This window comes from Moschus berezovskii, chromosome 6 (assembly GCF_049115385.1).
Source record: "Moschus berezovskii isolate FMDL1 chromosome 6, NW_MosBer_1.0, whole genome shotgun sequence".
Lineage (NCBI taxonomy): Eukaryota > Metazoa > Chordata > Mammalia > Artiodactyla > Moschidae > Moschus > Moschus berezovskii.
Genome location: NC_142465.1, coordinates 22,831,519 through 22,850,058, shown reverse-complemented (window position 1 = coordinate 22,850,058; position 18,540 = coordinate 22,831,519). Strand labels below are relative to the sequence as shown.

At 41.2% G+C, this 18,540-nt stretch overlaps 1 long non-coding RNA gene and 1 pseudogene across 1 annotated transcript in view; both read left to right on the top strand.

Moving 5' to 3' along the window:
* LOC148777551 (uncharacterized) overlaps positions 1 to 18,540 on the top strand; it is a 136,938-nt gene that overhangs the window by 65,376 nt on the left and 53,022 nt on the right. The gene's annotated exons all lie outside the window — the stretch shown is intronic.
* LOC129535614 (large ribosomal subunit protein uL30-like) lies at positions 7,233 to 17,158 on the top strand (annotated as a pseudogene).

Genomic DNA, 18,540 nt, shown 5'->3' with positions numbered 1-18,540 from the left:
ATCTGACTGATATATGTCTCCTTTGCTAAACTGAAAGTTCCCAAAGATGTGGGACTCTGCTGACATTTTCATAAATGTTTCACCAATGCTGAGCACAGCCTTGGGCCTGGCACTTAGTAGGTTCTCATAAGTCTTTGTTATATGAATGATGGACGAATATGAATGTACATAAAAACCCCAAGGAGAGAGCCAAAACAGGGCTGCTGTTAGTACTTTACCATTATTTAAAGCGTCTACCTTTGAAATAAGACAGGGCTGAGAACCAGTCTTCACTCTCTCATTTGCCAGCTATGTAACCTTGGGCAATATTCTTAACTTTACAAGTGGTTCCCTTTCCTTTTTTGCAAAATGGTCATACCACTCTAGGGAAGTACAGGGTGTACCATACAGAGTTGTTATGGGGACTAAAGGGAAAAAGCATGCATAGGGTTTACCACAGTGCTTGGGCCAAAGCAAATGTCCAATAAATGTTCATTAAGATGTGATGATAATGATCTTCCTGCTGTTAACAAAACTCCCAAGAGGTCCCCAGTCTTTTCAGTGGCTAATTTCAATCATGAAATCCCTAGGTGATCCTTTATGCATTTCCCAGTTCATCTTTACTCACAGCAAGGAGAGTGCGATTCCTTGGGTATATCCTGCACACACTGGTCAGAGTCTGCTTTACTCCCTTGCATGCTCTTGCTGTCTGCCACTGATCCCAGCTGCTAAGCTTGCCTGGTATTTATTTTTCTGCTGCTTACACCAAGGCAGGCACCTCTATGCACATTCAGCAATTGCCAGGGCCTTTGCCAGGACTACTCTGTCATCTTCAGTGGTGCCTCTGCCACTCCCTTTCCTCAGCAGTGTTGGGCTCCCTCCCTCTTTTCTTTATTGCTTTTGACAGAATAGGAGAAGTAATGAAGCCTGACCTTCTCAGAGCAAGATAAGTGACTTGTGAGGCACAGCTTTTCTAATGTGTCCTTTGTCCTTTGAGGTTTCCTCTCTCAGGGGCATGCATGGGAGGGTCAAGGCAAGCAATGTCACGATCTTCCTGAAGATTCTAGATGATGGCCTTCTTCGCCTACATCAGTGATGTTGGGGGCAGTGAGAATGACAGGAAGGAGTGTCAACCCTAGGAAACTTGGAGCAACTATTGTGCAAGCTCCCTTTCAACTGTAGAATATGTGGGCTTAAAAAAATGTTCACAGTCTAAAAGTTGAGAGTTATGTCTTATGTGGTGAGAAATTTTTATAACTTGATCTCTGGGTTGGGAAGATCCCCTGTTGAAGGCAAAGGCTACCCATTCCAGTATTCTGACCTGGAGAATTCCATGGATTGTATAGTCCGTGTGGTCACAAAGAGTTGGAATGACTGAGTGACTTTCACTTCACTCTATGACTTCAGGCCTGGAGACAGCATCTCAAGTAACCCTGAGAGAACTGCTTCAAGGAGGTGGTGGAGGGCAGGGGTGGGGAGGTGGTGAGGGTGGGGGGAGCTAGGTTATATAGAAGTTTTACAAGAAAGTGCAGGTAGTCAAACAGCAAAAGATGATGTTAATTAAAGAAAATTAGGTATCTCAAGTTAAGGAATTTAGTGCTTTTCTATGTATAGGAAAATGCAAGAGTCTGGGCTCAGTGAAATCATTCTTGTGATATGTACCTCAGCTATCTGGGGCAAGTTTCCTGAGGTTTCACATCCTGAGTTTCCTCAGGGTTCACCATGGGGAGTGACTGCAGCCTGGTGGCTGCCAGATGGCAGATATTCTTTCCATCTTGAGTTCCCTCAGGGCTCACCAGCGCACCATCCATGGTGGCTGCAACTGCTGATGATTGTGACATCCTTCTTTACTGGTATGGTAGGAAATATTCCATTTCTCAGATAGGCCCTTTTTCCTTTCCCGCCCAACCCCTAGGCCAACATTCTCTCATGAAGAAAAGCCTCTTTCCTTTTACAAGCTAGCCTTGCCCTGGTCCAAGGGCATTTTCAGATCACCCACTCTGGTTTTCTTGCCTAGAGAATCCCATGGACAGAGGAGCCTGACAGACTATAATCCACAGAATCGCAGAGTCAGGCATGACTGAAGTGACTGAGCACAGCACACAGCACAGCACAGGGCCATTCAGAGTGGCCCTGAGCAGCTTTAAAGTGCTGAGATGTCTCTATTTTATGCAGTGATTTTTATGCTGTGTTTTTTCTTTTTTTTCACACCAAGGAACATTTGCTTCATCTTGTCCCTTGGTAGCTTATCTACTATACTCTTCTTTCCATTCATTTGGTGAGATTTTTTTTTTTTATGTGGTGTGTGTGTGTGTGTGTGTGTTTGTGTGCTTTGCAGAAGCAATGGGAGTGGATAGGGCCTCTCTTTTGGCCCCCTGAAGTATCCTTGAAGAAATTTGAAAATCACAATTTTAGAAACACATCAGGGAGGAAAATTCACTCTTGCCATACCTATTATGAGGAATAATAGAAAGAGAAATAGTCAAATGACTAGCGCTCTAACTAAGCTTTGTTAATCTTTTCCCAAGGTAAAGTGCATACAATTATTTTTTTCTACAGGATGCTTCCCTGATTTTTCTTTCAAGGACAAAAGATTTGTAGTCTGAGCAGCTGGATCACTTCCTCCCACTATTCTGTCCTTGGAGACATTTGGCCCATTAAAGGGAGCCCACGGATTCCATTTCAACAGATGCATCTCACGTTTATTCAGGATATAAGTGATAGGATGACTCATTGTGCTGCTAATACAATTACAGTCTTTGTTGTTTAAGAATCATATCTTGATTCCATATAGGCAAAGAGATTTGTCACCGTACTCTGTTGTAAGGAAAGACTGAAAGGACAATATATGTGTAACAATTCGGAGAAAACTGGAATGTTCCTACTTGGGAATAAAATGCACAGTTTGTCATTTGACTCAGAATCTTAGATAAGTGCATATAGAATGTGGGCTTTCTGAACTTTAGTATAAAGCCATGGATTCCTGTGTTCATGACATTGAAAAACCTATTATGAGGTGCTCTAGGAAGCTGGTTGTTGAGAAATGAAACAAAGAACTCTTATTTACTTTTATATTTTGTACAAATTCTATCTTTATATGAGTAAAATAAAAATACTGGCAAGTACAGTATTTGAATTTTACTTTTGATCACTTTTGGAGCAACATGTACATACTTTTAAATTCTTCAAAGCACATTTCTAAAAAGACTTTATTACCAAGCCGATTCTGTTTCTCCTTCAACAATGTCTGTCCCTTCTCTTTTTTTCTTTTTCTTTTTTTTTTTCCTACTACTTTTGGCTCCTAATTTCTGTAGGGGCTCTTGAGATAGCAGGAAGAATGAATACTACTGTTTACTCTTCCTCAAACTCCTTTCCTGGGGGTCAAAAGTGCATTCAGGTACTGAAAGAAAGTACCTTTCTAACTGGAAGTCTCATCAGGAAGATTGCTTTCCTGCTTATCAGGAAAAATATCCATGTGATTTTTCTCTAAGGTCTGTATTTAGAAGTAACTTAACAAGATGTGGGTTTGAATCTCAGCTCTGTTGTTTACCAGTTGGGTGACCCAGAGCAGATTATCCTGACTCTTAGTGAGAGAGAGTTTATGTAAAATGGAGATACAGTCCTACTCTCCTAATACGATCATCAAAGAATTCTGAATGAAGTCACACTGACTGGTACATACTTAAGACACAGTAAATGTTATCCTTTTTCTTTATTATACTCTCAGGACTAATTGGTAGCTAAATGCATGAGAGTTATGAATTATTTGAAAGCCAGCCTCAGTTAACTGAGAAAGGAGGGGGAATATAGTTTTTGACACATGACCTATTCTTTGATCTCTAGTGGGCTGCTGCTGCTGCTGCTAAGTCAATTCAGTCGTGTCCGACTCTGTGTGACCCCATAGATGGAAGCCCACCAGGCTCCCCCATCCCTGGGATTCTCCAGGCAAGAACACTGGAGTGGGTTGCCATTTCCTTCTCCAATGTGTGAAAGTGAAAAGTGAAAATGAAGTCGCTCAGTCGTGTCCGACCCTTAGCAACCCCATGGACTGCAGCCTACCAGGCTCCTCCATCCATGGGATTTTCTAGGTAAGAGTACTGGAGTGGCTTGCCATTGACTTCTCCGTCTAGTGGGCTAGTTAACTTCAAACCCAAGGAACTACATACCAATCATAGGATTGGGTTTTGATTAAGGTTATATTGACCATGATTTGATTCAACAATGAACAAACAAGAAGAGCATATTATAGGTTAAAAGAATTAGGAAGATGCAAGAGGATTCTTGACTTAAGATAGGCAAAATGCTGTTATTTTATGCTCATGAAGCAGTGCTGTATGACAGGAAGCCATATTCTTTGGAACTAGAGAGAGCTGGGTTCAGATTCCAAATCTAAGGGGTACTAGAATGTACATTTAAGGAAAATCTTTTTTCTCCCCTGTAATACATAGATAAGCATACTTACTTTGGAGTATTAAAAAAATTGAATAGATAGCTCATTTTAAATTATTTATTAATACCATGTTAGGCATATAGTAATTTCTCTACAAATGTTCAGTTCAGTTCAGTTCAGTTCAGTCGCTCAGTTGTGTCCGACTCTTTGCGACCCCATGAATCACAGCACGCCAGGCCTCCCTGTCCATCACCAACTCCCGGAGTTCACTCAAACTCATGTCCACAGAGACGGTGATGCCATCCAGCCATCTCATTCTCTATCGTCCCCGTCTCCTCCCACCCCCAATCCCTCCCAGCATCAGACTCTTTTCCAGTGAGTCAACTCTTCACATGAGGTGGCCAAAGTATTGGAGTTTCAGCTTTAGCATCAATCCTTCCAATGAACACCCAGGATTGATCTCCTTTAGAATGGACTGGTTGGATCTCCTTGCAGTACAAGGGACTCTCAAGAGTCTTCTCCAGCACCACAGTTCAAAAGCATCAATTCTTCGGCGATCAGCTTTCTTCACAGTCCAACTCTCACATCCATACATGACCACAGGAAAAACCATAGCCTTGACTAAACGGATCTTTGTTGGCAAAGTAATGTTTCTACTTTTTAATATGTTATCTAGGCTGGTCATAACTTTCCTTCCAAGGAGTAAGTGTCTTTCAATTTCCTGGCTGCAATCAGCATCCACAGTGATTTTGGAGCCCAAAAATATAAAGTCTGACACTGTTTCCACTGTTTTCCCACCTGTTTCCCATGAAGTGATGGGACCAGATGCCATGATCTTTGTTTTCTGAATGTTGAGCTTCAAGCCAAACTTTTCACTCTCCTCTCACTTTCTTCAAGAGGCCTTTGAGTTCCTCTTCACTTTCTGCCATAAGGGTGGTGTCATCTGCATATTTGAGGTTATTAGGGTTTAAAATTTTTTTTCCCTGTTTTCTCCTCTTTAATGAGGCATAATACTATGATTTGACACTAAGTTTCGCTCATGCTCTGTCTTAAAGAGTATTTTCTCTGTTGACTCATGATTTGATTTGCTCATTTCCTGAGAAGCCCTCTTCCCTCACTATCTTTGTCTGCTCAAGCCTGACAAAGTCTCCATCTTAACTAAATGTTAAAGGAAGCCAAATTTTTGTCTCAGCTGAATTTCCAATTAATGACATAATTCTACCTAGAATTGCATTAGTTGGACAAGTCTCTTTGCCTACACCATGCAAATGAATCTATATGTATGTATTCCCAGTGACAGCCACTTGGGACTTTTTTTTTGAAAGTTCAGTTCAGTTAAGTTCAGTCCAGTTCAGTCGCTCAGTCCTGTCTGACTCTCCGCGACTCCATGAATCACAGCACGCCAGGCCTCCCTGTCCATCACCAACTCCCGGAGTACACTCAAACTCCTGTCCACAGAGTCGGTGATGCCATCCAGCCATCTCATTCTCTGTCGTCCCCTTCTCCTCCCGCCCCCAGCCTTTCCCAGCATCAGAGTCTTTTCCAGTGAGTCAACTCGTCGCATGAGGTGGCCAAAGTATTGCAGTTTCAGCTTTAGCATCAGTCTCTCCAATGAACATCCAGGATTGATCTCCTTTAGAATGGACTGGTTGGATCTCCTTGCAGTATAAGGGACTCTCAAGAATCTTCTCCAACACCACAGTTCAAAAGCATCGATTCTTCGGCGATCAGCTTTCTTCGCAGTCCAACTCTCACATCCATACATGACCACGGGAAAAACCATTGCCTTGACTAGACGGACCTTGGTTGGCAAAGTAATGTCTCTGCTTTTTAATATACTATCAAGGTTGGTCATAACTTTCCTTCCAAGGAGCAAGTGTCTTTTAATTTCATGGCTGCAATCAGCATCTGCAGTGATTTTGGAGCCCAAAAAAATAAAGTTTGAAAGTTAGGTAAAGCATAAATCATGAATTAATAAAACACTCTGACTCTGAAGCTGCTTCTACATCTGACTAAGGAGATTAATTCTTCATAGCTGTGACTGAAAGAGAGAAGACTCTTATGAGTCCCTTGGACTGCAAAGTAAAGAAACCAGTCAATCCTAAAGGAAATCAACCCTGAATATTCATTGGAAGAACTGATGCTGAAGCTGGAGCTCCAGTACTTTGGCCACCTGATGCAAAGAGCCAACTTCCTGGAACTGATGCTGGGAGAGATTGAAGGCAAAGGACAAGGGGGTGGCAGAGGAGGAGATGGTTAGATAGCATCACCGACTCAATGGACATGCATTTGAGCAAACTCCAGGAGACAGTGGAGGAGAGAGGAGCCTGGTGTGCTGCAGTCCATGGGGTCACAAACAGTCAGGCATGACTTAACGACTGAACAAGAATGACTGAAAGAAGTCAGATTATGTTTTCAGTAAAATAGTAAACTTTGGTTGTTTTTCTTTCCCTCTCAGTTTGACATTTGGGTAACTTTGTATTACAATCCACTGTCCGGGTGCTTGGTTTTAAAATAAAGTTTTATTGGTACACAGCTGAACCCACTCATCAGTATATTGTACATAGCTGCCTTCAGGCTACAAAGCAGAGGTGAGTAGTTGTGCAGAGAATAAAATGTGTTTGACCCCTGAAGCTGAAAGTATTTACTATCTGGACTTTTATAAGAAAAGTTTGTTGACACATGTTGTAAAGAATTTGAAAACTATTTATGTGTTGACCTATGCTTAGGCTTTCTTTAGATCGAACCCAGAGCATAGGATAGATGGTTTCTATAATAGGACACAGTAGGTTTGTGACAAATGTCAGTTGCATCAAATATCTATAAAAAATATAGAAAAAAAGTGTTTGTAGAAATTCTTAGCATGACGACGTAAGTTTTTACTCTTCCTGCTTGTTTAATTGGTTTGCACTGAATACAAGAAGAATGATCTCTACTGTTAACGAAAGGCTTGGCATTATTGGAAATGGACACTCTCAAGAATCAGTTGAGGTGAAGGAGAAGTGAAAAGTTCATAATTAGTGTTGGTTGAGCTCCACCCAACTCTCTGATGAATTCTCATGGTGTCAGGGTACTGTGAAACCTTGCTCATGAATGGAAGGACATTTTAAATTTTTTGCAGCTCACTGGAAAAGACTCTGATGCTAGGAAAGGTTGGGGGCGGGAGGAGAAGGGGACAACAGAGAATGAGATGGCTGGATGGCATCACCGACTCTGTGGACATGAGTTTGAGTGAACTCTGGGAGTTGGTGATGGACAGGGAGGCCTGGCGTGCTGTGATTCATGGGGTCGCAGAGAGTCAGACACGACTGAGTGACTGAACTGAACTGAAACCTTCAATAGGAAGACTTTCTGACTTTTCTCTATCCAAACATCTCATTTTCCGCAGGATTAGCATGACTCTGCCCAGTTCTTTTCACAATGTTGTGGCAAAGAAATGGAAAAACTATTAAGCCGAAAAATTATACCAACTGGTATAATTTAGTTAGGTCAGTACACTTAAAATGTCATGCATTTGTAGCTTCATTGAATGACTTTTTTAACCAGACAGGACTCCAGCCTCTGGTCTAATGGGGCTTTGGTGGCTAACTTGATCCAGTCAGAGCTGTATGTGTGACTCTTTGTGTGCAGTTGACTGTTCCCAGAGCCTAGGAGTGTGGGAACAAGTACCTGGGCAGAGCTGAGCCTAGACCACCCACTCATTTCACACAGCCCATTAAATGGTTGTCATATGATGCTATGTTACTCCTCCCATTGACCTTGCCCTGAACGGCTGTGTGTCGAATTACTAATTATCCCTACAGTTTTGCTACGTAAATGCCATTTAATTTCCACCTCCACTTTTGGAAGCCTACTGCTCAGAGAGAACTACTGCAATAACCTCAGAAGCTAGCTGTTTCCTGTAAGGCAACGTGATGCCATCTACCACCACTGTGACCATTACCACCAAGAAATGTTCTCTGAGTACAAACAATAGCTAAAAACAGAAAACAAACAAGAGGAGAAAACAAAAGATAGAAGAGAAAAGAAAAGGAAAAGAAAAACCCTGCATTTACTATTCAGCTCTGGACCATTCTCATGCTTCAGGTTCATGCCTAGTTGACCCTGGACACCTGCCTGTGCTGTAGAAAATAACAAGCCACCATCTGGGGGTTTCATCATCTCACTCAGAGGCAGGAGTGTCTCTAAGGATTATGCTTTGCCTACTTGGCACGGAAATCCTGCTTTAGCTTCAGTGATTAGCAAATGTAGGGAGTGATTTTCCTCAGTCTAGACCCCAGAGACTAGCCCAGACAGACACAGGAATTCCCATGAAAACCCTCTAGGCTGCAGGCCATAATTTACCTTCTGTTGTTGCAATATTCTTGCTAGGAGATTGCTAGTAAAATTTTGCAAATGTTTCCATTTAAATTGACCCATTCATTTGGGATTACAAAATGCTAAAATCAAGACCATACTTGAAGAAGATAACTTGGGAGCAGAGTAGGTCAGACAGGAGTGGGCAATGGGCGTGCGTTGGAAGAACAGTCAGGAGGCTGATGATCACGTTTTTAATTTAAACATAGGATTCCTTCTAAGTTAAAATTATTTGTAGTTACCAAAAAATAATGGACTACACGGGTCTCTCACATATGGCTAAATTCAAAGGAATTTGGCTTTAAAATAAGAACCTAGGTTTAATTTGTTCTTTTGTCAGTCAACACTAAAATTAAAGCAAGGGTCTCAACCTAAGCAGTGTTTGTTGTTTTGCTGGGTGTTTAGATAGAAATTTTATTTTTTGGTGAATTTCCTAGTTGGCTTTCAAATAACTGACATGTAATTTCCTAAACCTAGAAATAAACCCCAAAAAGATGCTTGTTTTTATGAATGTGAAGGGCAGTATGACTTTATTCACTTCTTTAAACATTTATTTGACATCTGCTTCATATCAGGCACTGTGTTAGGTGCTGGGAATACAACAATGAGAAAACTTTAGATTCAGTTCCTACTGCATGAGGTTATAGTTCCTCTTAACTAATCCTCCTAATTCTCTTGAGACAATGATAGAATAGATGCAAATTCACATATTTAGCAAATAAAAAACATGGTAACTTTACAGATGAGTGGTTTCATGACATCATTTCCTCTACCTTCAGACTATAATTTTTTTTTTTTTTTTACTTTATTACAGTTCAGGACCATTTCTTATTCTGTCAATGTCATTTTCAGTTAGGAAAATAACTCTGCTTTTTGGAGAAAATGGAAAACTCTCAACTGTTTTTCTGTTTGGAAATGTATTTCTCATTATTAGTCTCTATTTCAGAACTCTTCTACTATGATTTAAGTCCTACTTTCTTCCAGCCTCATCTTTCTGGCCTTTGTTGCTGTTGCTCAGTCCCTCAGTCATGTCCGACTCTTTGTGATCCCATGGGCTGCAGCACGCCAGGCTTCCCTGTCCTTCACCAACTCCTGGAGCTTGCTCAAACTCATGTCCATTGAGTTGGTGATGCCATCCAACCATCTCATCCTCTGTCGTCCCCTTTCCCTCCTGTCTTCAATCTTTCCCAGCATCAGGGTCTTTTCTAATGAGTTGGCTCTCACATCAGGTAGCCAAAGTATTGGAGCTTCATCTTCAACATCAGTCCCTCCAATGAATATTCAGGGTTGATTTCCTCTAGGATTGACTGGTGGTTTGATCTCCTTGCAGTATCTTTCTGGCATATCTTTCATTATTCCCCCTTCCTGCTCAGTGCTGTAGTCAGACCAAACAGCTTCTCTTCTAACATGCCCCACCTTTCCCCATCTCTCTGGCTTTGCTCACCATGTCTCCTTTGCCCAAGATGCCCTTCCTCCAACATCTCCTCCTAACTTATCTTACTCAGTTCCAAGGACCAACTTCCATGTCATCTCCTTTATGAAGCTATGCCTACAGAAGAGAGAGAATTAAGCTTTCTGTTCTCTTCTGAACAACTAGAGCACTTTTTACTCCTCAGCAATAATGCAGGGCCAACAACAATGTGTGTCTCTTCTTTTCTATTGGTGTGTCAGCTTACAGAAAGCAGGCATAATACCTTACTTCTATTACACTGCTTATAAAAACCTTTAATTTATTTATATATTGTAATATGTAATTATAATTACATGTAATAGAATAATATTACATGTAATTATGATATATACTAATTATAATAATATAATATAATTATTATAATATGTATTGCAACTGCATATTATATTTTTATTTATAATAAATATATTTTATTACCTCAGTAATCCATGAAGACATGGCTCAATATTTCTTGAGAACTTTCTATGTGTCAGGTGTTGTGCAAAACTCTAGGGATACATATACTCTCAATTTTCACCCTGCTGGTAGGCATTAAACACATAGGTGCTATAAAAATGGTATTTGTATAATACCAAAGTAATGCTCAAATATCCTTCAAGTCTGGCCCAATGCTTGACTTTTTACATTGGAGTTGAGGTCACAGGGGCCATCATGAGCAAAAAAAATCTTTAAAGGTTTATATGCTCTGACAGTGCTTGTTTTTGGTGGCATGTGACTTTTTATACACCTTGTTTCATGAAAAAATGGGTTAGGTCAACAATGGATCTGCTGTTTAGTTGTGAAGTTGTGTCTGATTCTTTGTGACCCCATGAACTGTAGCATGCCAGGCTCCTCTGTCCATGGGATTTCTCAGGCAAGAATACTGGAGTGGGTTCCCATTTCCTTCTCCAGGGGATCTTCCCCACCTAGGGATCAAACCTGCGTCTCCTGCTTGGCAGGCTGATTCTTTACTACCAAGCCACTTGGGAAGTACTAGACCATTCAAGTATGATGTAAATCAAATCCCTTATGATTATACAGTAGAGGTGATGGGTAGATAAAAGGGATCAGATCTGGTAGAGAGAGTGCCTGAAAAACTATGGATGGAGATTTGTAACACTGTACAAGAGGTGGTGACCAAAACCATCTCTCCCCGCAAAAAATTCAAGAAGGCAAACTGGTTGTCTGAGGAGGCTGTACATGTAACGGAGGAAAAAAGGGAAGCAAAAAGCAAGGGAGAAAGGGAAAGATAGGCCAAACTGGATGCAGAGTTCCAGAGAATAGAAGGAGAGATAAGAAGGCCTTCTTAAAGAAACAGTGCAAAGAAATAAAGGAAAACAATAGAATGGGAAAGACTAGAGATCTCTTCAAGAAAATTAGAGATACCAAGGGAACATTTCATGCAAGGATGGGCATAATCAAGGACAGAAACAGTAAGGACCTAACAGAAGCAGAAGATATTAAGAAGCAGTGGCAAGAATACACAGAAGAATTATATAAAAAAGGTCTTATTGATCCAGATAATCATGCTGGTGTCCTTCATCTAGAGCCAGACATCCTAGACTATGAAGTCAAGTGGGACTTAGGAAGCACCACCATGAACAAAGCTAGTGGAGGTGATGGAATTAGAACTGAGCTATTTCAAACCCTTAAAGAGATGCTGTTAAAGCATTGCAGTTAACATGTCAGCAAATATGGAGAACTCAGCAGTGGCCACAGGACTGGAAAATATCATTTTTCATTCTAATGCCAAAGAACAGCAATACCGAAGAATGTTCTAGCTACCAAATAATTGTGCTCATTTCATATGCTAGTAAAGTTATGTTCAGAATCCTTCAAGCTAGACTTTAGCAGTATGAACTAAGAACTTCCAGATGTAAAAACTGGGTTTAAAAAAGACAGAAAAACCAGAGAGATCAAATTGCCAACATTCTTTGGATAATGGAGAAAGCTAGGGAATTCCAGAAAAACATCTACTTCTGCTTCATTGACTATGCTAAAACCTTTGACTGTGGATCACAACATACTGTGGAAAATTCTTAAAGAGATGGGAATATCAGACCACCTTATTTATCTCCTGAGAAACCTGTATGCAGGTCAAGAAGCAACAGTTAGAACCAAACATGGAACAATGGACTAGTTTCAAATAGGGAAAGGAGTATGTCAGGACTGTATATTGTCACCCTGCTTATTTGACTTCTATGCAGAGTACATCATGCAAAATGCTGGGCTGGATGAATCACGAACTGGAATCAAGATTGCCAGGAGAAATATCAACAACCTTAGATATGCAGATGACACCATTCTAATGGCAGAAAATGAAATGGAACTAAAGAGCCTCTTGATGAGGGTGAAAGAGGAGAGTGAAAAAGCTGACTTAAAACTCAACATTCAAAAAACTAAGATCATGGCATCTGGTCCCATCATTTCATGGCAAATGGTGCAAAAGTGGAAGCAGTAACAGATTTTATTTTCTTGGGCTCCAAAATCACTGTGGATGGTGACTTCAGCCATGAAATTGAAAGATGCTCGCTCCTTGGAAGAAAAGCTATGACCAACCTAGAGAGCATATTAAACAGCAGAGACATCATTTTGCCAACAAAGATGTATATAGTCATGTATGGATGTGAGAGTTGATCCATAAAGAAGGCTGAGCACCAAAGAATTGATGTTTTCAAATTGTGGTGCTAGAGAAGACTCTTTAGATTCCCTTGGACTGTAAGGAGATCAAACCCGTAAATCAACCTTGAATATTCATTGGAAGGACTGATGCTGAAGTACCAATACTTTGATTACTTGATGTGAAGAGCGGACTCATTGGAAAAGATCATGCTCCTGGGGAAGCTTGAAGGCAAAAGAAGGGGAAAAGAGAGGATGAGATGGTTAGATAGCATCACTGACTCAATGGACATGAATTTAAGCAAACTCTGAGGTATAGTGGAGGACAGGAGCCTGGCCTGCTGAAGTCTACAGGATCACAGAGAGTCAGACACAACTTAGAAACTAAACAACATTAACAACACTGGATCACCATGACAAAAATTGGGCAACTTTTCAAACCAGTAGCTACAATTCGTAATCAGGCTCAGGGGTGCAGTTTCTGCTATTGCCCAGGCTACCTGACTGCCTTCTTCAGTCAGGCAGTAGAGAGGCAAAACTGGAAAGTATAGGTTGCTTCGATGTTAGATTCACCTTTGGTGTTGCACACAGCTTCACCCATAACTAGAGTGAAAGTTTTTTGGGGAGTGCTAATTTCATCTATAAAATAAGAATAGTAATACTCTCCTCAGTGAGAATAAGTAACATATAAACTCTATTATCCATAACTATGTCCATAAACTATGGTCCATAGGCCAAATCTGGCTTGCTGATTGTTTTACAAATAAAGTTTTACTGAACCACAAGGACATCTATTTATTACATATTATCTATGTGTCTGCATAACATAGGCAGAGCTGAATAGACACAATCAAGATGGTATGGCTCATAAAGCCTAAAATATTTACCATCTGGCCTTTTATAAAGAAAGTTTGCTGTTCCCTGCAGTAGAACACAGCCCTGCACATGGAAAAGAATTGTCATAATTATTCTCTTTTTCACCATTCTCTCTTTCATTGGGTGAAAGTAGAAAAGAAAGAATGGAGAAGAATTGGCAAAAGAGAGACTAGGGTGGCTAATTGTCTCTTTCCATTTAATGGAAACTCAAATTGGAATTGACCTTGAGTCTGGGACTAAGACCTAATAGTGACTTGAAGAAGTAAAAAAAATTTTTTTTTCTGTATTGAGAACTGTCACTGGTCCAAAAAAATTTTCTTTCCTCTTGGAAAGCACTATATGTCACCACTGAAGTTAATAGTTCATTCTTGATTATAGTTATCATTGGCAGAGACCATGAAAATCTTCCATCAGAGCATAGCACTGCCATTCCAGGCAGATTTTGCCTGTGTTGGTATTGATTTCAATTAAAACAAGTTATCTCAGTCACTGGGCTTCCTGTTGGTTGCACTCATTGCCCAGTGATGCAAATGGAAAGCCTGTTTCAAACCTATGCTATCTGGTTACTTACAACAAGGCCCAGGCAGCTGGGTGTATAAACAAACCTCAAGGACCAATCACTGTAGAAGGAAATGATCTTCATTTGCCCTCTATGATGTCATCCATGTTAGGCCTGACAAAGTTTTAACAGTTATTGACTGTGAGACCAGGCCAGACAAATCTTATGAATTCATCTCATTCTTCTTCAGGGCAGGTAGTCAAGCATATCCCAAAACATTTGATTTGGTTCAATTCCTTGTGTACATTTCCTTTCTGTCTCTCCTCCCCCACCCCCCGCCCCGCCTCTTCCTGTGGGAGGGGTTTCTGTGTTTGCATAAAGCATAGCATGATGGTGTTCTACATCTGTGTTTTTATTCTGTGGCTGAGCTTTTCTCTTCTACCTGTTAGCTTATAAGTAACCTAATCCAGGGATGAAACTCCTTCATTGCACATAATGATTCAGCAGTTTGTGTCAGAATGGTTCTTTATAATAGCAAAACAGACCATTCTTTCCAAAGATACATGGCACATGAGGCAAAATGTATGGCACATGTTGCAATTTGTGTTTAGTAAATTCATATATTTGAATTGTTGCCTTTAAGGCTTGTGTACTAGATCAAGTCACCTAGCTAAAAAGTGGGCCTAAGTCACTGTGGAACAGATTGACTGTTTCCCACCCGCCCCAAATTCTTCATTTGGACACGTAGCTAGATAACATTCCCCAGCCTTCTTTACGGTTAGATGCAGGCTTTCCCTAGCCTTTCCTTTGTGTATTTAGCACTGTTAATTGAAAGCTAATTCACTCTTTCTTCATGCTTCTTATAACGTCCCTGCAGAGAGTCCCCTCTCTGATAAATACTCTTGCCCTTTCTCTCATCCTTTTTTTGCATTTGGTGCTAAGAATGGTGTAGGGGGTTGTTAAAAGATAAAAAGAGTTTCTATCCGATTTCACAAATGCAATTCTCTTCTGATTTGGTGATATTTAGAACCTGGGAGCCGGAGAAGGCAATGGCAAGCCACTCCAGTACTCTTGCCTAGAGAATCCCATGGATGGAGGAGCCTGGTAGGCTGCAGTCCATGGGGTCGCTAAGGGTCAGACACGACTGAGCAACTTCACTTTCACTTTTCACTTTCACACATTGGAGAAGGAAATGGCAACCCACTCCAGTGTTCTTGCCTGGAGAATCCCAGGGACGGGGGAGCCTGGTGGGCTTCTGTCTATGGGGTCACACAGAGTTGGACACGACTAAAGTGACTTAGCAGCAGCAGCAGCAGAACCTGGGAGCATGAGCCTACCTTCCCAGTCTGTGCTCCACGCTGCCTATATCCTCATTCTAGAAAAGCCATCAGCAAACTTAAAACCCATGATTACTCTACAAGAATTTAGAAAGTCCAGTCCCATCTCTCACTGGCAGTTGGAAAGCAGAGGGGAAATGGAGATGAACAAAGGAAGGAAAATGGAAGAAGAGAGGGAATAGGGTGAAGAAGAAAGAGGAAAACCTGAAGAGTGCCTGGTCTAAAAGCATGCATTCTTATTTTCAAGATGTCCATTTAATGCTATTTTTTTTTTTTTCTTATTGTGTGGTACAAGCTGATGCTACTTTCTGAGGATAAAATAGTATGATTTTTTTTAAAAGAAATTTTTATAGGAATGAATAATTTTGTTAAATTTATGACACAGGCTTGTATAACCAATATACAGTTTTTAAAAAAGGATGGTTTAATGTGGAAAATCTTTTTCTGGTAAGTATCATGCCCTCTCCTAATGTGGTTATCTTTTATTTATTAAAAAATTTTTTTTACTTGAAGGATAAGTGCTTTACAATGTTGTGTCAGTTTCTGCTGTAGAACAACCTGAATCAGTCATAATTATATATGTATCCCCCTCCCTCATGAGCCTCCCTGCCGCTCCCATCCGACCTCTCTAGGGTTAGTTAAGGCACTGGGGCTGCGCATGAGCAGTAGCGGCAACATTAGAAAGATGGCGGAGGAAGAGTAAAACAGAGATCCTTTTGGTTCCAGAAAGTTGCCTAGAAAGAAGAAGACATATCAGGCCCTCAAAGCTACCCAAGAAAAGCAGGTACTTTTGCAAAAAAGAAGAAGCAGAAGAAATGAAAAGAGCTCAAGTTTAGGCATCAGGGTTCCTAAATGATTCTTGGTAGCGCTGCATAACAGAGTGTGACTTAGACAGAAGTGAAACTCCATGGCTTGGAAGTCCCAGATAAACATTTCGTGACCTTTGTTCTAGACATCCAAAGGGTTAATGGGGTAAATTAACTAGTGCTGAGGATCACTGCAAGACTTTGCCTGAATAAGATTTTCAGTGGTCTTTGTGAAAGTAACCTTTCATACCATAAACTCAGTTTGGAATAGTGGAACTTCATGTGACCTGTGTATGAGTGTGTGCCCAGTTGTGTCCAACTCTTTGTGACCCCATGGATGTGGCCTGCCAGGCTCCACTGTCCATAAGATGCACCAGGCAAGAATACTGGAGTGGGTTGCATTCCCTTCTCCAGGGGATCTTCCTGACCCAGGGATCAAACCCAGGTCTTCTGCATTGCAGGAGGATTCTTTACTCTTTGAGCCACCAGGGAAACCCTTATTTGACCCTGGGATTTCCAAATGTAAAGTCTGTTCGGGAACTTAACTTGAAACACAGACAAGCCAAGGTCAAGAATAAAAGCGTCCCTCTGACAGACAGCAGAATGATTGAGTAGCACTGGGGGAAGTTTGGTGTCATTTGCTTGGAAGATTTCATTCATACAATTGCCTTCCCAGGGAAGAATTTTCAGGTGGTTTCAGGGTTCTTGCGCCCTTTCCAACTCTCAGAGGCCCACCGTGCTACCAAGAATAGAGTCGGCTTCCTCAAGGAGGTGGGCTCACCTGGTTATGGAGGCAAACACAACACTCAGCTCACTGGGCAGGTGAACGGAACCCAGAATCTCTGAAAGCTCAGTACATCGGGAGCGTGTGTTTTTGTTTCATGTAATGTTACCCAGTATCTTCAAATGTTGCATGCATGCTTGGTCGCTCAGTCATGTCCAACTCTCCAACTCTTTGTGACCCCATGGAGTAAGCCCGCCAGGCTCCTCTGTCTGTGGAATTTTCCAGGCAAGAATACTGGAGTGGGTTTCCATTTCCTCCCTTATGTGATCTTCCTGACCCAGGAATCAAAGCTGCATCTCAAGTAGCTCCTGCATGATCAGGCAGATTCTTTACCATTGAGCCACCTTGGAAGCCCATCTTCAAAGGTTATTTACTGTTATATTCTTGGAAACTGAAGGGGAAGTGTCAGGGAAAAGATGGTGATATACACAGCAGGCCCTTTTCATCCTGCCTCAATTCCAAGGAAAAGTTCCTGTGTGTTTTCCCCACTGGCCACCATCTACTCTGAAACCAGCCAATGACTCATGCCATGAAGGAGGGAGTCCTGTTTTGTCACATCTTCTTTCCTGGAGTTTAATGTTTGTGAATGAATATCCAAGTATGAATACAAGATAGCAATAGACCAAGCCCAAGGGTGTATTTCAACTTGGGGATTCCCAGGGCCTTGTTTTGGGAAGAACTTAAAACACAATTAGAAAGAAGTTTATACACACACACACACACACACATAAAAATTACAGTAATTAACCTGGAGCAAATATCCAGGAAGGCTGAAGTGAAGTCTATGAAATCATGAAGGGTGTAGCTTCAAAATGAACAATAGCTCAGTTTCATAAATGTTTATTGAGTTTATGAATTTCAACCCATGTACTAAGTCCCAAGAATACAAAGAAAATAGACAGTCTTGCAGTGAAGTAGGGACTCATACAGTAATTTATGTAGAACAGAAGTGGTGGTGGGAATGCTAGAGGGCTTCCTAGATAATGTGAAGGATGTAGTAAATCTTGAATGAATAGAGTTTGATCCTCAGAAGAAAACACTGCAGTCAGAAGAAGAAAGGGCCTCTGAGGAACTATGAGCATTGTTCAGAATTGATAGAGCTTAAAACACGAAGTGGGCTTCTCTGGTGGCTCAGACAAAGGATCTACCTGCAATGTGGAAGACCTGGGTTCTATCCCTGGGTCAGGAAAATCTCCTGGAGAAGGGAATGGCTACCCACTCCAGTGTTCTTGCCTGGGAAATCCCACAGAGAGAGAAGCTTGGCGGACTACAGTTCAGGGGGTCGCAAAGAGTTGGACACGATTGAGAGACTGACACACACACGAGACGTGAAGCTGAGAGTGGTGGGCAATGAAAGCTGGAAAGTAAGAGCCCCTTGCTACTTTTAGATGGCATTTAGGATTTTTAAGGATTATATAATCCCATGGAAAGGCCCAAGTTCAAG